We start from the raw sequence: 22915 nt of genomic DNA on the forward strand, positions 1-22915 counted from the left end.
GAACAAATTCCTCCCGAGAAGATAAGGAAATCTGGTGGAATTTGAGACAAGCCAAATTCTGACTAGGCTGACCTGCCAGCCTAATCAAAGCTCTGTAAGAAGAAATGTAATATTATACAAATATATATTTTCTCAAATGACTCTACAAACCCACAGGAAATTTTTTTTCTTAAATAGAGAGGAGAAAATCTATATCTTGGAGAGTGAAAAACAAATTAAAGGTTCTTGAAGAATGTTTCTTAACATTTACCAGTGTTTTTCCCCATGGAAATGATGAAAAATTAGCTTGAACCCTAGAGCTTTTGGTCTTTTGTAATCCTTTTTTTTTTTCCACCCCCCCCAATGAATATAGATTTTTTAATCCTATATATAGAGATTTCACATATTTAGATCTGAAGGCTCTCCTATTGCTCTAGGAGAGTGTTTTAAATTAAAAATGCATACGGGACTTACCTGTGCAACCAAAACATACCGGCACACAGGCAGCTGGAAACACCTATGAATCCAAGTCAGTTTTGATCTGAGAGGTGTTGTGATCTTAAGGTTAAAATAATGGACAAGGACACAAAAATCTGGGTTACGTTTTTTTAGTGTAAATGGCTTTGTCCTGAAAACTCTTGGTTCTCAGGCAGGCTGTGATATTCCTCGCTCTCTCCCTTCCTCCTGCTGAAATACAAAAGACTGGGGGACGCTCCTCCACTATCTCCGTGTTTGAGTCCTCCAGCTTGGCCCAGTGCTGAAGGGAAGCCTAGAAACAGAAAGCAATCAATATTGGTGAGATAGATTTTATCATACGCCTGACTAAAAAAGAAAAAAAACCACAACTGATCAAAACAACTCAGACGGTAATAGCCAAATTCGCCAAAAAGAGGCAGAATTCTTACTTATATTTTCACAGTTTGTGTTTTAAGATACTCTTGAATACTCCTTTTGAATCTCTGTTTTGAAGAGAATTCCTCTTGAAGATGTTTCTGGACAAAAAAGAGCAAAAAGGTTAAGAATTCATTTAAAAAGTCCTAAGAACAAGCGTGAAAGTACTTTAATTATACTTCAATTACCGCATCGCAGATACTAGTCAATAGCTGAAAACCAATCACTGAAAACCAAGTACGGCACAAATAGTTAATGAAAGGATTTTTTGCTTAGGAACAAAAAAAAAAATGCAGATTGTGACCATCCTCACTCACCTGACTCACTCAAACGCGTGCAGACTGCCCAGGGTTTGGTATTTTCTTTTCATTTGGGTTTCACGGCGTTCCTATTGCCGTTAAACGAACGCTGTTGTGAATTTTGCCCAATGGCTCGAATATGTGAAAAGAGCTACAGCACAGCCTCCTCTAACCATCGGAAACATCCTCGGAGCAGACGTGTGTGTGCCTGGAGCCACCGGGAGCTGCCCAAAGGTAAATGAGGACTCACCCCCTGCTGCACCCCACCACGGTCACCAGGAGCACATCACCAGCGCTGGCTGGAGTTAATGGGCAGGAAGTACTTGGGAGCCATTTGGCAATGCTGAAAGAGATGCGAGATGAGACCTGCGTGAAAATAAAGCAGAATTCTCCTTTTTTTTTTTTTTTTTTTTTTTTTTTTTTCATGCATTATTAAAATTGAGGCTTTAAAAATTAAAACTTGATTTTTTTTTTGTTCCTTTAAAAATGCAACAGATGTGCGCGAAGAGAAAGCCGGTGCCCGCGCTACCTTGTGGAAGCCGCTCTGTAGCTATGTTGAGCAGTTACTGGAGGAGAGCACAGTGAAATGACTGCATCTATCTGTCATATGTTAATTAGGGGAATCCGTATAGAGCCAACTTTTATAACCTTGTTCAATTTTAAGAGGTTTTTACAGTTACCGAATGCATTAAAAAACAGAAGATGTTAAGGGGATTGTCCATTGAATTCCACACACTGGAAACCTCACTTGTTGGGCCTACAGGGAGAGCTGATTTAGTTTTGCTATATAGCCATATGAGTACAACAAGCAAAACAATGGTATGAAACTGTGCAAAGCAGAGTCAGCCTAAACCACAAGACGCTACGCAATAAACCTTAATTTGACTGCAAAAAGCAATTTATAAAAGAGAGCTCTTGAACATCTCCTGTTCCTCTAATCACAGCTAATTAGGGATAGATATGTTCTATACGTAGAGCATTGGGAGACACGTTGCATCTCCTGAAGTCGTGATGCTGAAGCCCTCGCCTGGGCAAACTTCCCCTTGTCTCTGTCCTGCCTCAGGAGTGCAGGTCAGGCCCTGAGAAACAGAGATGTTTCTGAAACGTGATGGATAAGCAGATGGATTGCCTTGCTAGTGAGAGCACCAGAGAGTAAAATGGGGTACTTTTCATGTGGTGTTTAGTGGCTGCAGTAGAAATGATCCCATCCTCTTTATTTTACTCATAGGAGCCATCCCCTAGTCAATGGGACCACTGCCCCTGCACACCTGCGAGGCACGCAAATACCCACTCTCTTCTACCTGAGTTCTTCCCTGTGCAGTTTGGCTTTGCAAAGTGCAGGAGCCCACCATCGCCATCACCACCGCTACCTCCAGCACCATGAACACCACTTGCACCACTATCACCACCACCAGCACCACCATTACCACTGTCATCACCACCACACAGCACCACTGGCTACCTCCCCGAATCACAGCTGAATCAGTCAGACATCCAAAACAAACATTTAACCCCCAGCTGGAAACTGGGGTTTTGGAGATCAGGGCAGAGGAAGGACATTCTCCCCAGGTGTGAGCGCAGGATGCTCTGATGAACTGTTGGGGGACAGCAAAGGGGAAACCTGCTCATGGCCAGCAAGGCTGGAGGAGTTAAGAAGAAGCAATCCCAAACCTCGAGACTCACTGCTCCCTCCCAAGAGGCCCCAGATGCACGGGACCAGCAGCATCATGCATGGCTAGCAAGGAAGGAAATGGACGCAGGGTGAATTATCACTGCGTAATTCCCAGAGTTAATAAAGCTGTGGCCTAATTAAACCTCATCCTTTGTTCCCTCCCTTCTTCTCAAGACAGTGTGAATCCGTGCAGCTTTTATTTCTGGGCAGAGAATCCCACAGAATTTTCCCAGAAAAAAATTCCCGTTAAAATCTTTCTGCATTTCTGCTAGACGGGCCCCGCTCTACCTTCAGGTGAAATACTCTCATTAAGCAGAGAAGATAACAATAAGAAAGCCAACACGGGATCAAATTTTTTTGTCACGCAGTTATTCAGTAATTACATCAGAAACGGGCCAGGTTGCTACGCCTGCATTGTCCAATTAACTCCATTGAAACTGCTCATACCAGAATGACAAACGAGATTTGGCTTAGCATAAATTTAAAAAAAAAAAAAAGAGCAGGGTTGAATACACAAATCAGGACAGTGATATGTCATGGAAATTTCATTTATCTGCAGTATATTCACACAACAAATACAACTAGGAGATTTGGCGCACCATCCTTATTTCAGGAGATTTAAAACGTAACAGCAACAAATTATATGTTTTCCACAAGGAAAATGTGAATGAGCAGCAGGATCTGTTCCCAGTTTTCACAAGCGAAGTCATGTCTATTATAATCTCACTTTTCTCAGCTATAAACATAGTGTGAAAAAAAAAAAAAGGAAATTTCTGTTGAATATGGTTATAGTTATTATTTCCCTTTTGGGGATTTATTAAGCATGTGTTAGGAGTTTAGGTATAAAATAAAATTGTTTTTTCGCTACACGGATGTCTTCCATGACTATCTGTAAAATTTCATTAAGGTGTTAGACTTGATATTGCAGATCAAAGTAATCCCAAGAGATTAAGGAGACCCTGCTAATTGACTAAGGTCATGTACTGCACTTCCCACTGGCACTTTGGCCTACACTGACAACAGAGGAGCAGTCCCATCTCAAAGGACTGCTCTATAAAAATACCCTTTTCTTTATCTGTAGTCCAGTTTTCACACTGCTATGATAACAAGGGATTTCGTAAATCCAGGTGGACTGATTAGAGTTTTGAGTATGTAACTTTCTGAGTAAAAAATATACATGATACTTTTGAACAATTTTGACATTTTATCTTACCCTTTAAAACTCACGGGAACATATTGCACATTAGGTGTTTAAGAACAAAAAGTGTCAGCATCTATAGCAAGTTCCATCATTCAAACTTGGCACTAAAGAGGATATTGAAAGTGCTGCTGCAGACCATTAAAACCAGCTAATTTACAACCACAGACATTGTTGCATGAAGTGCCAACTTGGTCAATAATTAGGGCCTGGAATATATATCCAGCTCTGACAAGAGAAAGTTTCTAAAATCCTCTCTCTGTTGATCAAAACATACAATAATATATTGCTCTCACTTGGACAGTCGGTGTTAGTTCCATATTGTGATACTATTGAAAATTATGGACTATCAAGGGGGTGTGGTAAAGAATTATTGCTGCTGTCAGCAAGATTTGTGAACCCATTGCCGAGATACGTGCTCCCTTCTGGATCCTACGCTTCGAAATGTGAATGCTGGAAAAGTTGGAGGGAATTCAGAAAAGAACGATAGGAATGCAGCGTGATCTGGAAAATATGCCTCTTTTCTGTCGGCACCGTGGGAGAACTAAGGAACTCGTAGCCAATTGACCAGAAGATTAAGGGTAAGATTCACAGTTGCGTGGATATAAACAGGGGAGCTCAGATTATGCAGCTCATTAATTTAGCAGACTATGAATAAGGACAACTGACAAGAGCAAGCTGAGTGAGGAAGGTGAAAATTAGAAATCAGATGTCGTTCTTAGCTCCATAAGTTACATACCAAATGATTTTGTCAATGCTCTCCCACTAAGTGTCTTAGAATCAACTGATTTTTTTAAAAAATTGCTTTTTTCATACTTTTCCATTTTTTAGAATTTGATTGACTGCTTGCTTTTCCTCAAGTTTATCCAAGTTTTTCTTGAACAGAAGATTCAAACTTGAGGCAATGTCATATGCAAAGTGTTTACTGAGTGTATTTTAATGATGCTGGTGGATCAGTGGAACAAGCAGCCTTCCATTCACTGGATGAAAACCGCATCTATGCAGAAGGGTAGTAGAAGGCTTATGACATACATAAAATGTGTGTCGTTTGCATGGAGATGAATTTCAGACTTTAGAAGCCAACAGAATCACATTTTCCATTATGTTCACCCAGCAGAACGGATTTCATTAATCAGCCTATCATCAAGGGCTAAGTCCTACCACATTACTCATACTAAGTAATACCTAAGATGCAAATAGGTCCACTAAAGCAAAGGACGCATCTGGAGAAGTTGTGTCATTCTGGAAGTAAAGGAGCTTTAATGAACTTTGCGATATTCCTAGTTTCAAACATGAAATTCTCATACCCTTTTAGCTCTTCAGAAAGGCCTTGAATAAATAAGCTGTTCAACAGAAGCATTTAATCACCTAGTGCACTTGAGAACTATTAAAAAGTTAAACTGTTGAATGATGTTTCTGATGAAAACAGATAAAATTTACCATACACTACTTTGTTAGCTCAAAGACATTCTTAATTCCCTTTCATTCAGCAATTGACATTGAACTCTTCAAGCCACCATTTTGAATAAAGTGCATGCGGCTGAAAGTCCCAGCAATATGAAAAGGCACGGCTTGCTTTACTCTTGATCCACTGGAATTCAACATGTTCCCAGCATTTTTAATGCTTCACATAGCCATATTTATTATGTTGGCTGGCTTTATCCAGTGATAAGTGATATCGATGTTAATGGAAAATGAGATATTTTTTTTCTATCTATCTCATTCAAATTTTCCATTTTATGTACTACAAAGTTTGAATGAGCAAACTAACCAAAGAAAAAGCATGGGAAACCTCGACTTCCATGCCTGCATCCCATTGCCCTTTGGCAAATCCCACAAAGTTGCTCCTCCTGGCTTTTCTCCAAATGCAAATCTAAAGTAACAAAATTTATTCCTCCCGGAGAATTGAGTATGCGTGAAGGATTGCTGACAAAATGCCTAATAGATGTTATGTGTCATTCATACCTTTTCATTTATTAAGTACGTTAGCTGTTTACTGTTGTGATCAGTGGCACGTGAATCTTTGGAAGACTCTTTGGGATAAAATGTGGAAAAATTATGATATATTTGCTAATTGTTGTTGCTGCTCTTGCTGTGATCTTTGGCAACACCTGCTGGTGGCAGCAAGCAGTGCTGTAGCCACTCTACATGAACACCTTCAACATATAGACCTTCAAACGGCATCATAGTCGCTATCCAACTGCAAAGAGCACAGACACAGTGAGCGCGCTTAAAATGATGATGCCAAGTTCATGAAAGCATTTACACGGGGTTTACAGGCTCAAGCATCATTTCATATTAAAACACACCTGTTTTGTTTATCAATGCATCTGCTGTGATTTATGAAAGTTGCAATTTTGCGCTAACTTAATCCAGAGAGAATTTTGTACAAGTCGTCTATGCACTTTCTAGTGACAAGGTATTCTGAATGGCAAGAGTCATCTGTCTACTAAAAACTGTCTGGTTTGGTTTTGTGTTTGGTCTAAAACCCTCATTTTTACATAGTACAGCAGCAAAGCCCTGCATTGTAGGTGAAAGTCTGTAAATCTGCAGTAACTGAAAAATAACAGAAGGCGCAGCAGCATTCTTTATGTTAGTCTATATTGATCGGCTCTAATGAGCACCAGTGGAGCTGTAGCTAATGGTGGTATGTCTGGTGTTAAGGGCAAATGTGGGAGAAGATTATCAACCCAAGGGGTTTAACAGTTGCTGGACTGCCCTCAGCCCTCAGGGCAATGATGCACTTGAGAGGTCACTGTATCAAATGAGGGAAAAGATTCAGCTTGTGCTGCTGGAAGAAATGCAGCAGGAGCTGTATTTTAGCTGAGACTACAGGCATCAACAAAACAGTTACTATTGCCATTCACTTCTTCCCCTCTCCTTTCCCCCAACCACTGCCTACCTTGCATTGCATCTCTAATTAAGAGCCATAGCATCAGCGATCCAGTAATGAACAGCACAGAGCTGCTCCAAATTAGTGAGGCTTAAGCATGCACATGGGCAAAGTGGGCACCTCGGCACCACCGTCAGCACAAGGGCCATGCACAAACCCAAGGAGAGTGACATGTGGCGTCGCAGAGCGCTCCCGCACCTGGAGCCTGTTTATTACCTGGGGGTCACATCACTATTTGATGTGAATTTGCTTGATATTTCATTCACTGTGTTGCTTGCCACCCCCTTCCGAGATCTGAGAGGGGCGAGATGAGTGACCACCAGAGCCGAGGAGGCCACTGGGCTTCAAGGGGAAGTTAACTGGCAGATACGAGAGAGCGCTCGCAGTAAAATGTTAGTGCAGACAGGAAGCTACAGGTATTCAAAAAGATAAAAAATGAGCAGAGAAATGCCTTGAGGTGTATGGCGTGTTGCACATTCTATGCTTTAATAGCGTAATGGAATAATTTTAACCGTGTGAGACTCCAAAACATACCAACAAGGTCTGTTGAGAACTGAGCAGTGAGATTTCAAGTATTGACCAGAATAAATACTGTTAAAAAAGGGAAGAAAGAAAGGAAGAAAAGAAGCATAATATTTACTTAATGCTGTAAATAAGCAAATTAAATATTACCTTAGCTCCATGATGCCATGGTACCCCGTGGTTATGGCAAATTATTTATTAGGTCTTTAAAAATTCTAAGACATGGATTCCTGTTGTTCCTTAGAGACATGTGATGGGTCAGATTATTAAGAAAATCCTCACAGATCTAATTTTTTTGCAGTGTTAATATGCAGTACGGGTGAATCCAGCATTCTTTGTTCCAGTCAGGGATTTCAACCAGAGTTTTGCCTGTGTGAGAACAGAGGAAATCAAGATTTGGTCAAAGCTGAAGAATATTTACAACTTCCATGAGCAACAAAATAAGGCTTTTGGCTGTTACCAGGATGCTGATGTGAAAATACCTGAAATAAGTGAAGCAGGCACTGTAGCTGGCACACACACTCCCTGGGAGCAGTGATGCTGGAGACGATAGGAAACATTTCCTGCGAAGAAGCAGGAGCTGACAGATCGGACACTGGCTGCTGATGGGCTCCAGCTCGGGGGTTTGCCGTCTGCTGGCTCCCACACTCTCCATTAGACAGGCGCCCGCGCCAGGGATGCTGCAGCCACAAGTGACACTAATGTGCTCAACTGCTGACACTGGGGAACCCACAGAAAAATGTGTTCATAGCCACGGCTGCATGCACGGCTGAGAAGTGAGCCCACCTGGCAACACAGAGCGAGAGAGCTCACAGCTGTGCCTGTCCTCATGCCTGGACAGTACTGGAATTTCCAAATATCCCAGCAAAAAGTAACCCACAATAACTGTAACGTATATCCTGAGATGTGCTTTTGCATTGCATTGCCTGCTGCAGCTTGAATTTGTTCTAGGTTCAGGTAACACCATGGTGCTTGTGTACAATATGAACCTGTGAGCAGATTACGCGTGGCAGATTCATGACAATGTGTTTCCTAGGGACTTGAGCTCATAAGCAGCTTCAGCGGGCTCTCTAAATTCCAACAGTCATTGAGACTTCTTCCAATCCAAAACACTCTGTTGCTCAAGTGGTGCAATATGAGCTGAAGACAACCACCTGAGCTAAGGAATGTTACAGAAATGCTGGCTTCTCAGGAAGGCCAAGGCTGGATTTAGGTGCTGCAGAGAGAAGAAAATGAGATTCCCAACTCAAGATGAAGCAAAGAGCCACATGGTGTGTTTCGTAGAATCACAGAATCACCGAGGTTGGAAAAGACCTCCAAGATCATCCAGTCCAACCATCCACCTACCACCAATATTTCCCACTAAACCACGTCCCTCAGTACAACACCTAAACGTTTCTTGAACACCTCCAAGGTCAGTGACTCCAGCACTCCCTGGGCAGCCCGTTCCAGCACCTGACCACTCTTTCAGAGAAGCTGCATTTCCTGACACCCAACCTGAAGCTCCCCTGGTGCAACGTGAGGCCATTCCCTCTCATCCTATCTCTAGTTACATGGGAGAAAAGGCCAACCCCCACCTCACCACAACCTCCCTTCAGGGAGTTGTAGAGAGCATTTCAAAAGGGTGTGCATCCTCTTCAAGTGGTTTTTATACCATTATATGCATTTAAGTATGTGTTTTAATACAGCTCAGTTCAGTCCTAAAATGTCAGCTAATCACATAAAATTAGACACCCAAAAACACAGAGGGCTGCTGCAGCTGGAGAAGTGAGACCTTGTTTTCAGAACAGATTTTTCTGATACCGAGAAGCAGCTCTACCCTTTTAGTCATAGATTTTTAGTTAGGGGCACATTTCATATTAAGAAGTCATCAGAAAACTTACAGATGCCTTTTTCTTCTAATGACAGAATCTCAACCAATTCCTACCTTTACAGTGGCAAACATCACATACAAGGACCAGTTTTAAAACATATTTTAAAAATTGCTGTCTGTGCACGTCAGTGAAACACTCTGGCAAAACATTTCTCCAAAAGAATGCTTTGAATAACAGATTTAGAGTAGTTCTGTGATGACTTGTTTTCTTCGGTAGGTTTTGAAGTTTTGTTATGTGTCATTTATTCGTTTCATACTTTTGTTTGACGCACTGCACCTTAAGAACAGACAAGGGTCTGGGAGTCTGCACCAACAATAATTGGTTGAGCTGAACTAGTTACTAATGTACATGTAAGAAACAGGTGTTGTTGAATCATTTGTCTTTCAATATTTCTCTTTCTCTGTGTCTCTTTGGTTTTAGGCCAGTACCACGTGAGCATGAGAGAGCTCATCCCAGCCCATAGAAGAGTAAAGAGAAAAGCACCTCACAGCACTGGCAGGACAGTGGGTCTAATTTGGTCTTAGCTATATTTTCCCATATCAAGGATATTAATTTCAAAATCTAATTAATCCAAAATGCCCCTGCCAAAGCAAATGGAAAAATGTAAACAAACCCAATCATTAAAGTTACCAAAAAGCCAAAACATATAACTGGCTGATCGTGACATTTAGCTGGAGGTTTTAGAAGTCACTGGTTTTCTGCAGTTTCTTGCTGTGACAGGTGTATAAGGGTAGGATCTTGCTCTGACATGTCTACAACAAAACTTCCTTGGAGTTTAATGATGTGGGAGCCCAGCTAAGGGACCTATCTTTTTTTTTTTAATAGTCAGTATTGACTAGTCATTTTGAAATGTTTGCTTTGAAAAGGACATGCTATTTATTTTTTCTTTCCATTTAAATATCAAAAATAAAAGACCTCGCTCTAGCTCTAAACAATAATCCATACAATGAACAACCACCCAGCAGTATAACAAGTTTCCTCATTCAAATGAAGAAATATTTTCAGCTCTGGAGACTAAGTAGCCACGAAGTCTGCCCCTTTATCCATCAATCCTGACAAATCCTACCAAGTCATTATAACCTAGGGAGTAAAAAAAATCTTCTAGTATATTTTTTTCTGCAAACATTTCAACCACTTACATGAAATGCAGCTATTTCAGGGGTTTATAGGAAATGTCCCTTATTTTCTTTGCACTGGAGGATTTCACTTTGCAGTATCCTCATCTTCACCCCCTAAACACAACTAAATCCCATAAGTGATCCCACGATGATGCTGTTTAGCACAGTGCTATTATTTTCAGTGAAGCAGCAAGTGCTGCTACGTGAGCATTTGAAAATACAAGAGTCTTGCCAGCTTGTGAGAGGAACCCAAAACTTGAACCTTGTGCATTTTAGAGAAAAAAAACCCCTCCAAAATAATAATAACAACAATAATAATAATAATAATAATAATAGTGCTACTTTAAACCACTTTAGAAACTGACCTATATTATCATAATAAAGACTGCCTCATATCCACAGACACAAGGCAATCCCTTCTGAAGGAATCAGCCCCTTTGCTACTTACTAATATCCTCTCCACTTCATTGGCTCTACTCTCTACATCCTAGTGCCTTCCTGCCACCTCCTGGGGAATCTCGCTGCAAGGACCTTCCCATGCGCTTCCCTTCTGGAATCGCATCCATCATCCACGTCAGCCCTGGTGGGGTGAGAAAGTTCCCCGGTCCCAACACTCCTGCTTGGAGCATCTTGCTGATGGCTTGAAAAAAAGTAAGACATCGGTGAAGCCATTCAAATGCAAAACAGCACAACTAGTGTAGCTTTGCAGGAAAGTGGTTCTGCCATTTACTGCAAGAGGTGCTCAGCTGCATTTACAGCACATCTCCCCATCCTAAGACTGTCTGTGAGATCACTGGGTGATGAAAAGAAAAAGTTCTTAAAAAAAAGCCTTAAAAAGTTCTCAGAGCTCATCTGAAGAATATTTAACAGCAAGTTTCTTCTTTTTTTTTTTTTTCTATTAGAATGAAATGTCTTAAAAATGCCCAATTTTCTCTGTGAAACACAACCCAACCAACACTTTTTATTCCTTGGCTCCATGGATTCTCTCCTCTCTTTTCAATAATTGTGTATCTTTAGATCTGTGCAGCTCAAATCCAAGCTCAGCACAGAAAAGAAGTCTTCCTAATGTGGTATCTCCTTAGTATGCAAATATATTAGTAGGAATTCAGTGAGGTCTCTTCAATCTTGAGAGTTCCTCAGTGGCTGATGGTTTCAGTCCAGCTCCGCTGTGTGTCGGCTCTGCTGACTTGAACAGAGTTTCATCAAATTACGTGAGCAAAAGGCCTCTTATTCAAACAACATTCCTGACTTACTTGAGGGCAGTATAATCACAGTAGAGAAGACATATTTGCCTGTCAGTATTCCTTTCCTTTCTTTAGGGTCAAAATGTTAAATGTTACCTTAACTGAGACTGCCAGAGCTCTTACTTTCCATGGATGGTCTCAAGGGACCACACTTTTTGGTCAGAGGGTGTGACACTCCTGTTTTCAGGAATTCTTTCCATTTGGATTTCACTCTCACAGCCAAAAGGAAGAGGTCTGGTGTATGTATTAAATCTCATTGTAGATGACCTCTGTTAACAATCAGCTAAACAAAACTACCAGCACCGCATCCCTCCACTCGTTTTGACCAACAGCCTTCTATCTGAAGACTTATTCATAAATTTTTCCTTCCAACCTGTTTCTCCTCTTTCAGTGGATCCATCTCCACAGTGCTTTTGTCTCTGCCTGTATCGACTCAATTTCTGCTTTTGTCCTCCTTTCGTCCTCCATCACCATCTTTTCTGTAAATAACCCTCCTGAGACAGTAATGGTGCTCTGTATTATATACCTGCATTTCTTACCAGTTTCTTAACGTTTGGGCTCTGTGTTTGTGCCCACGTCGTTTGGTCACTGTCACTGCGGTGAAGCAGCTCTTCATTTACCTGCATTTTCCAGAGAAAGAGAAGATATTAAAAAATGATGTTTCCTTCAAAAAATAACCTCACAACGTTCAAGCACGTGCTCGATGCTTTTGCAGAATGCATACTTGATTCTCCAAGACAGAAATGCTGTGGTACCTAAAACAGAAGCGTGATGGTTTCCTATTTAAGGAATTATCAACAGCACTATCGCTAATAGTGCATTGATGCAGAAAACAGCAATAACTCATTCAATATGGAGAAAAATTTTGTCGATGGAAAAACAAAGAAAAATATCTTTTATTTACTTGATCCAATAACATCGTTAGCAGTAAAAGGACAGCAAGGAAAGAAAAATCAAGTGCTGAATCATGAAAAGAGTCAGCAGATCAAGGTCTTTCTACTAAAAAATCTTTAGCAGGGAAAAGAAGAAACAGTGGATATTATTTCCAATTATTTCTCAAATTGGAACAGAGAAAGGAAAATAAAAAACACACACACACACCAAAAAAAAAAAAAATCCCTGACTTGGTGCTACTGGAGTTTGTAGCTGGAAGGAAAGTCCTTGCTTATATTGAAGTAAAGTTCTGAAAATAAGCAAAGAACAGATTTATTGATTTTTGGTGAAGTCTGGGTGTAAAAAAGAGAAAGAATAAAGAAGTGCTCTTTGCCCGCTATGTCCAAATGACATCCCCAGTGGCCTTCTTAATGGTGGGGGAGGGGAGGGGGCAGGTGCCTACCCCGGCACATGGACACAACTGCCCTTAGGCTAGGGCTAATGGTATTGGCTGAGCCTGCTGTAAGCCTCTCTTTTCTAATAGCCAACTTTCTCTGTGCGAGAAGACAGACAGATATTGATTGGTCCAAATGCCCTTGAGTTGACAACATCTGAAATGAAAATCCACAAGGCTAGCACAAACTTTCTGCAAGTTCAATTTCTGGAATCTGATTATGAGGCTGGACTGCGAAAGCGTTCATACATGTAAAAGCTCTCCTTTTGTCGTGGGCTTTATACATGCAATTATTGGGAGATAAGCAAAGTCGTCAGATTTGCTAGACAAATGGCAGCTTTAAGAGGCGATTCATGGCTAATAGCGTTTTCATTAAAAAGAGAGAGGAAACCACCTCCATTGCCATGTGTACCGACGGTGGATCTAATTTGCAAAGATGCAGGTCACATTCCCAAGTTCTAAGCAATGATTAGATATAAATAAATAAAATAAGCATTCCCTTTTCATCTGCTGTGACGAAGGGCACTTTCAGTAGTCCCTCAGTGATGACAGAGAAAGCCATACCCACCTGAGAGAGTTCACCTTCCAGGGAAGTTACTCTGCACAGTGTCCAAGGTTCAGACTCACACTGACTATTGAGCAAGTCCCGTTTCATTTTCTAATGACTTTGTTGTCCAGAATTAATATACTGAAGACACAGTTTGCAAATGCTAAGGATGGGGACCGGAGAAAGCTGGAGGAGTTTATTTGTATCTTATTAAACATTCCTTTTTCTTCTGCAAATTCCTCTTAAATCAATACATTGACTACTGTATAAAGCTTAAATAAAGCGTTATTAAACTGGAAGCAGTGCTCATGTTTTAGTGGGCTATGCAGAAGCACAAAAGATACAGTCTTAAGAATCAGTCTGATGTCAGGTAAAGTACAGTCTGAATACACATTAAATTTATTCAGTCATTGATTTGTTATGTTGATCCTCCATGGCTTTGTGTTTCTTTTCTCATTAATCTTAGTTAACCCTCTCAAAACAATGCCAACGCCGTTGTTTGATGCATTGAAGATCCAACATGCAAAGTGATGCTGCTTTCAAGACTGTGATTCCTGCCATCAGTAGGGCTAACGTCACAGAACTTTTTTGCTTATTTTTGTGTTAAAATCAAAAGGGAAAGCTTTCCCTCAAATGAAGAAACAAAGAAGTTGTCCTGAGACAGGGCATCTGAATGATCTGCCTGCAGAGTACTAATAGATCTGCTGGAGGTCTCCTACAGAACAAGCAGCAAACTTCATGGTGTTTTTACCAATAGCCAGCTCCAGAAGAAAGCCACTATAAAGGAAGGCAGAAAGCTGCAAAGAACGACCTTAATTTCAAAATTAAGAGCTCTGCCCATAAGCTGCCACACTTTGGTTTGAAATGACTCTTACTAAAATATTCCTACATTCTACCTGCACCTCCTTCCTCTCTACCCTATGGGAGCACTTCTGCAGAGAAGCTGGTCTAAGAGAAGGAGGAGGGGTCATTTTTTTGGAGGAACCAACAGCAAACATGCACCAGTGTGCAGAGCCCTGGGGATGCAGTCACTCTGCAGGAGGTGGCACTTGCCATGAAACCTTGTCTTTTCCCAGGGGCCTGATCCAGGCTTAGCCCAACCCTCCTGTGGACTTGACGTTGGACAAGCAGAAACTGAAGTGCTGTGATTACTAGACACTTCCAGAGATCTTGTCTGGTTTCTCCTTGTCAAGTACAATATATTTGTCACCAAATGTCATGAGATGTGACAAATATCAGCTGTTCAAACTAAATGGCCTACTTCAATCGTTTCTCTTGCTGTAAAATCATAACTAGGTTCATAGTTGCTCCTGAGGATGCAAACAATTCTTTTGCTGTGCATCATCTCTATGGGCTTTCATTTTTCCATCCTGCTTTATTTAAAATCTGTCTTTTAATTATCAGGTACAAACTTCTCCCTCCCATTTTTCAGCAATTTCTGATTCCCAACAATGCATTGTCAATATCAGACAAAAATGAAATAATTTCCCAGGCTTCCCTTTTGCTGATAATTATTTATAGACAGTAGGAGATCAGGACACGGATGGAGAGTGCATGTTCACATTCAGATCCGTGGCAGTTGCTCTCAGCATCAAGGGGGGAGTGTTTTAGCCGAGGACATTCTATGGAGTAAACATTAGCAGCAAATGTGAGTCTTGTTTCCATAAATCCATCCCTTGAAACTGTTTCTTCCTTCACTACCAAACAGCCTTTCTAATCTTTTGCCTTTTCAAGTAGCTGTGATAATATTAAAACCATGCTTCACGGTAAACAGCATTTCTGGGATTTTCCTAAGAGAGGTGGCTTTGGATAAGAAAGTGCAATTGAGTTAAAGCAGTAGGAGAGCCTGGAGTCCATGGGGTTTGTTGTGATCAGTTGACCACTTCCCAGTAGGCATCTCCACAGTCGCTGAGAATTACTAAACACCATTTCAAGGAATATAGGTAATTCATTCAACCAAAAAAAAACCCAAACAAAATAACCCCAGCATAAAATACATTTTAAAAAACCCTACTGGCTTCTGAAAAGTGGAAATCTGTCGAGCTTGCTTTGAATCATTCCTGGTGTACTTAGCTAAGTGGAAGAAAGAAGGACAAAATTTCTTAATGTGTGTGTGGATTACAAAATTAGTATTTCTGTGAGTATTGAAGCATTTTCTAGGTAGAGAAACGACAAAGCTGGTTTTATTTTCCCAAAAATACATAGAACATATCACTTCTTTCACGCACGTATGTCACGGCACTTTAGGGAGTAAATAAGAATGCACTATTTGACACAACAATTCGGAACAGACAGTCCAGCTGAAGCACTTCCTTGCTGTCAGATAAAAGTGTGTCAGGCTCGCCCTGCATTAAGCATGGCTCTCTGCGGCCTGGCTGTGATTTTTGCTGGATTGCCGACAAAAACTTCATAATCCCTGCCACATTTTCTCCTAATTTTTCATGCTGACTTAAAGCGGGCCGATAGGAGCCAGGACAAACAGCTGAGGAGCCCCCAGGTACAGCTCACGCCATTCTCACTCCGCTGTCTTTTCACTTAAAGAGTCTCTGAACTAACACCAAAAAAAAAAAAAAACCCTCTAAAAATTTCTCCACGGGACTTCCATAGCCACTATTGACATGTAAATGCACTTACATATGTCCATACAGATGCCACACACTTTTCTAAAATACCAGGGCATGCAAAATGGACTGAGCACTCTCTGCTCTTATTTTACCATTATTGCACTTCTAAGACAATACCGTGCTACCTCTACAAAGAACGATAGGGCAGGCAGGCTGGAGTAGCTGCAGGGGATCCTATGCCTGTTGACTGCCAAAGCTGCTTACTACTTAACAACTGATCAACTGGCCCCCAAGGCAACAGCTTAACAAGCCCCAGTAGAAGTGGACTCAAGATTTCTTCCTCAGCAAAGAAAATGAAACCATTTACCAGGTATGACCAATATCTAGGAATCAAGGCTAGCCACACCAACAGCACTTCAGCTCCTGAGCTCTTTAGGAACAGCAAGGTATTTTCAGTCTGAATTCCTAAAGCTAAGCGTGGATTACTGATATCACAGCAGGTTGGGGCTGCTGTCCGCACCGTGCGTGCTCTGTGTCCCTGACCCCAGGGCCAGGAGGGCAGCTCGGGGCAGCACTGTGCCCCTGTGTCTCTCAGCATTGAGACAAAAAGAGGGGATTCGGCACCGAAACGCGGCGATTCCTCCGGGGCGAGATGTGGCAGCTGTTTACCAGCGCAAAGCAATTCTGTGCAGCAGTTCTGGAGAGGAAATGAAGAATGCTGTACTCGGCTGGAACTACAGGGGGGATTTTAGGAAGGCAGAATTTAATTACCCAAGCTGGATTTTGGCCAGGACACCAGGGCTCACACCTCTGCTCTCACAAAAAGTGCCAAGGGGTCTTTAATAGCAACGAACAGTCAAGATTTGGGGGTGGTGTTTCACCTCAGCGACAGCGCCCTCAATAACATATTCTCCTTCACAGAGTGCAAACAAAACTTCACCCAAAAGTCCTCGGCTTGGCAGTTCTGAAGCGAGACACAATGAAGGGCAACTTTTCACATTGAATTTCAGTTTATCTCAGGGCCTTCTAGGGAAAGCAGCCTTCTAACACTTCTTCAGGCCCACTGCAGGAAATGAAAGCAGTATTTGCCATTTTCAGGCCAGGTAGGCCACAGAGACTGGCACCTAATATATCCAGATTAGCGGCATCAGCCTCATAATCTACCCATAGCCCGACACATTTCCTAAAGCACCTACACCCCAGTTCTTCCACCCCTCAACTCAGCAACGTTCTTATGAGAATTTTTTTGCAATGTTTCAAAAGGGAACGTGAAGGTGGAGGAGGGTAGGTATTTCTCAGTTTATTTCTTTTTATAGTTTTAATCCTGCAACCGTCAGGAGAGGTGTGAGGAAAACCTGCAAGGACAAACTGGATTTGCAAATTGGCGTGACCTTTTGACAGCCCTCCATCCTGCACACAGATTTATTAGCATGTGTTACTCAGTGTGTTTAGTGGGGCATTATTGCATGACTAAGCAAGAGTCCTCTACTTCAGATCTGCTCTCTGTTTTCTACCATTTCTTACTTAGCCCTGCTCTCCAAATTAAGCCTGCAGCTTTTATAATGCAGTTGATTCGTTCTTCCTGCTCTTCATTTCTAGATCATTATTCACCATCTCCCTTTATGAAGTGAACTAAAGAACTTGACAATAACAAGTCTGCAGACTGCTGAAACGTCTGTATGAAGTTAGCCAGTAAGTGTCATGTCATTTCTCTCTATTTTCTATTTGTAACAAACCTCTTTGTGCTGAGATTGGAGCAAGAACCGGTTTCCATCCTGTGCCTCCGCATTGCCTTCTACAGAAGTACTCATAAATATTTTTGTGAAAATCAAACTGTTGCTAACAATATTAATAATGAACAAGATAGCAATACTGCAAGCCCAGGAAATGCCCAAAGACTCTTCCATTAATAAAGCTTTCTCCGAAACAGTGGGGTTTCGAAATTCTAAGTCGAAAATGCTTGTGGTGACTTCTGAGAAGATCAGAGTCCTCAGGAAGGGAAAACCACATAACTCTGAGGCTTTAAGCTCTTGGGAAGTGCTGCTTTTTGTTGTCCACCAGCAAGCTCCAGCTTTTCTTACACATGTTCAAACTTAAGTCTCCTAATCAAGTTTGCAAGAAGTAATCCCTATCTCAACACTCAACCTGTAGGGAGATGTAAGGATCTTTAGGATCCTTCCCAATGGGTTCCAGTAAGTAAAAATAAAGCTCTAAAAGCAAGAAAATTGTTTCATATAATACTCAGAATCACGTAAAATACATGAAAAAGTGAATGACATGCTATGTATAAATGATCTCAGTGAAAGAAAGAGGACAAAAAGTCTTAACCAACAGAAGTATAAATAAAATGTTTGACTCGAAATTCTAGGCATGACTGCTCTGCGATGCTGTACCAGTGTGTGAAATGTGAGCTGCACGTCTGCCTGCACCAAGAGGATTTCAATATCACAAGTCTTAATGATTTCTATTGCCTCATTGTAGAATCCTCTGAAAGAAAACACAGGACTGGATCAATGTAGTCATTGACTGACTCCGCGTATGTATAACTGATGCACATTAATACGGTCTGTATTCAACTGGAGTGTTCCTCAGAATTGAGACTGGAAGTATAACAATGCAATATTCACCTTAACCTGAGCAATAGCTGCATTGACTTTTCCAGCTCAGTTTTCAAGTAAAAACTGCTGGCTCCATTGCAAGGCTGTGTTGCAAGCCCCCAAGCACCCTCCCCATAAAATGTAGTGCGTCTTTGGGTGAATTAACCCCATATACAACCTTCAGAGAATGCATCTGCACCATTTAAAAGTACTTTGCACTTCTAAAGCACCTCTGCAGAGTATACTGATCTATAGGTGCTTTATATAAACTTTAAAACCTCACAGGAGATGGTGCGAGGTAAGAATCAATATTCACAGTTTATAGACAAGCAACCAGATTAAACGACATACCAAAGGCTACAGATTTTTGTACCACGTGGCCATAAACTGCAATGCTATTCCATTGCTGGAATGCATACAGGATAGCCTCCTAAGCTATAAAACTCATCCTCCTCTCAGGCAACTTGAACCTGCCTGTAGCATGTAACTACTCTCCAACTTTCCAGCCTGTTTCTTTTCATCTGTTTGTTTTACTGACCCTCTGTCTCACCTCTGTAACATGGAAACCCAGACAGACCATCAAGTCCTGCTTTCTGACATGGCGGAGCGTGGGGACTAGAGAATAACAGTTCAGCCTGTAAAAGTAAATTACACATACTGTACACGCCATAGTGCATTTTATGTGCTGCGGAAGAGATCTTGTCAGTGCAGCTGAGGGCTGAACAGGGTCCTAGGTGTTACGCTGTTTATTTCGATGGAAAAGTGACCAGACGGAGGAAATCCCTATGACCAATAAAATTAACACCACAGTTCACTGGTACCCAGAGGGCAGGGCAAGCCTGAGGGATGGATACCTGGCAACAAACGCTCCACCAAGCCAAGGTAACTACTCAGAGGAAACAAATACAGAATCTCAAACACAACTGTTAATAGTAGTGAAACGCAAAGTATCTTCTTCGTGAGTGCTCTTCTTGAAGTTAGATTTTTTCTTTGTTTGGTCCATTTTTATTTTTATTTTTTGCACAGAAAAGCAAGCAAAAGCTACTTCTGTGCCAGAGGAGTATTTGTAAAGAGCAGTGAGAGTAAGTGCAGAGAATGTTTAACCTTTGAGCATCCGGAATTTCAGAAATTAGGATTGCAAAATGTGCTTGCATGTGATTGAGTCGCACCTTTGGAAGTTAGTTTGATATGTTTCAACAGGAAAACTTCTTTTCCAATGGATGGAGGGGGTAAATTGGCAGGGTGATGTGAAATGCCATTAGCCGTGCCATAGCTACTAACACAGATACTGCTGCAGAATTTCTAATTTGGTATATTCCTTCTATACAGATTGATGATGTCTTAACAAATAATTAATACGTACATGCAAAAAAATAATGTTAAGCTTTGGATATGAGAAATCTGCACTTTTTTGCTTGCTTCTCTAAACTAATAATTCTAGTGTTACCTTTGGAAACCAGATCAGTCATGGGAGTCATGTCTGCCATTTTACATTATTCAGGAATTTAAAGCAAAGAGATCATTGCTCATTGGTGCCATGCCACACAAGATCTACCAGGTTTAAGCCAAAACATGGGCCCCAGCTGTGACTTCTGTGAGATAAATACAAACTTTCCCCACATTCACAAATCTAGCACACAGTCACTACAACTCTTTGGGGTATCATGTTTGCAGGTAGGTACCCCTTTGCCAGAGATTTATCTAGTATCACTATCTACACAGTACAAACATCATTATTCTTTTGGAAGAACATAGAGGAATCATTTTTTATGATCCCAGCCACAGAGGTTTTTTTTTACTTTGTTCTTTTTTTTAAATCTTCTCCCACCCCTTAATTTTCTACTTGGTATAATTTCAGAAGTTCTTGACAACCACTTCCCAAGTTACTAGCAACACTCAAATGAGACAAAATGTTATCACACATACATAACTGCGGTATCAACAAGGCTGAAACAGAGCTAAAAAATATATATTTACAATTCAGTATCTAGTTATTGATAGATGTGTTTGTGTTTTTGCCTCTGCATCTTACTTAAGAAAGAAAAATTTTGGAAATACTTGTTAGGCTGTCTAGACAGAGGTTGAAACCTTTTTGAAGGTTTTAATTCTAGCCTCCAAAACGGAGTTCACAAATATTTTCATGTCTAGGAGTACCCACAATTTTTTCTTTTCCAGTGAAAGAATTTCGCTTAACATCATGGGTCAATCAAGTGTTTCAGTCTCAGGAGAAAGTGGAAGAAATCACTTGAAAATGGCTGGAAAAAATCTTAGCTCCAGAAGGAGTTTTGAAAAGGTGGACTCAAGGTCAGCAAAGTGCTAAACGCTGTTCCCGACTCTTGCCAATCCCTTGGTGCTCCCGTTCATACAGCAAGTTGATTAGAACAAGCAGAGCCGACTGCCTTAAAGATGCCCTGTAATTGGCCACAGTGCATCTGTTAGACTCGTAAAAATAAGGTATATTTTATGGAAAAGGAAGGCATATGTCTTTATGTTTTAGAAGAGGAAGTGCATATGGCCTGCATCTTAAAAGATATAAATATATAAGCTGTGATTCAAGTCATAAAGATGCACAAATATGTTTGGTTTTTTTTTTAATCCCTCTCAGTTTCTCTTAAATATCTGGAAAATGATGCAACTTATATGTCTCATCAAAGTAGAGAGCAGCCTTTACATAACAAAACTATTTTTCCAAAGAGAATTTAACCATAGAACTGTTCAGTACATATGCATAAAGTACAATGATCAAATTAATGAATGTCATAGTATTTTGGAGGTGACTCTCCTATCTAGAAAGCAAATACTGCTATTGACCTGAATCCCAATAAACTGACATTATTATGTGCCAACCAGTCATTTTTATATTAAGAATTAGCTAGTACATGCAGAATTGATTATAAAAGCCAAATGCTCTTGGGATCCCCTACACTGAAAATAAACCCAACAAGCTCCCGGGAAAGCTAACAAACTGTACAATATATTCGTAACTCTTCTATAACAATGTCTGAATTTCAGAAGGAACTTTATTTTGTCTCTAACAGAAAAAACAACCAATCTAATGCTTACTCCTTTAGCAGCACTAAAGATCACTTCAACGAAACGGCAAAAAATTGGGCAATAACTCTGTTCCAAATGTACCTGTGCAAAATTTATTTTTCCACGCTCAACTGGAGCTTTTGTATTTCTATAGATTTTCTATCTAATAAGATTTTTAAAACTACAAAGTTACCTGTAAGCTTTTCAGTTTGTATGGATTTCTTTTGAAAAAGCATGAATTACATGCTGGAATTCCATGACTGCTCATGCAGAAGGCCCGACTGGATGATCATAATAGTAGATCTTAAAATCTATGAGTCAATTAATATATGAATCTGATACAACGTAGAGGCTAGTTTTCATAGATTCACTTGCGATTAAATATAAATGCTAAATCTTTAATTATTTTTACAGCTGATATTTGTCAAGCAAATTACCTCAAAATCAAACCATGACTTCCCATCCTGGTGAAAACATTTAATTACACTAATTACTAGTAAAATTACACTAACTACTAGTTCAGCCTGGTCTGAAATGCTTTTGGTTAGTGTTAAATGCTGACACATCCATTTATCATCCCCCTGGGTTCCAGCGCTCAGGAACGTTTCCCATTTCCACCAAGGAAAATGCTGATGCACTCACCTGCAACAGAGGCACCACCGCTGCCAACCTGCGCCTTGTGATCCCAGCAGTATTTCCAAAGAGTTGAGGAGTAATGAACATGATTATTAAGAATGCAAGGACATTTCAGAAGAGCTACTATGGAGGTTTTTTTTTGTTTTGTTTTGTTCTTTTTTTAAAGCTTAAGAAGATTCCTAAAACGCCCTCAAAAGAAAACTCTAAATCAATAAAACAACTGTCAGTGACAATATACCTACAAAGCCAGCGGTTACGTTCAAATAAAAGGAGCAGTGCTCCAACACACCACCGACGGAAGGTATCCTGATTATTGATAAATCCACCTTTCTGCTGAGGACCTGACAGCTCTTCAGTACTGTGACTCACATGGAGAAGTTGTTAGGACCAAGAGAACTCCATTTTAGGTGTCCTTTTACTTAGGATTAAGGTTAGATCTAGGGTTAGGCATCAATACCCCTTCAATCTATTCTCCTAGCTGCATCTGATAATTTCTTCAGGAAAATCCTTCCACACTGCAA

This window comes from Numida meleagris, chromosome 5, assembly GCF_002078875.1.
Source record: "Numida meleagris isolate 19003 breed g44 Domestic line chromosome 5, NumMel1.0, whole genome shotgun sequence".
Taxonomy (NCBI): Eukaryota; Metazoa; Chordata; class Aves; order Galliformes; family Numididae; genus Numida; species Numida meleagris.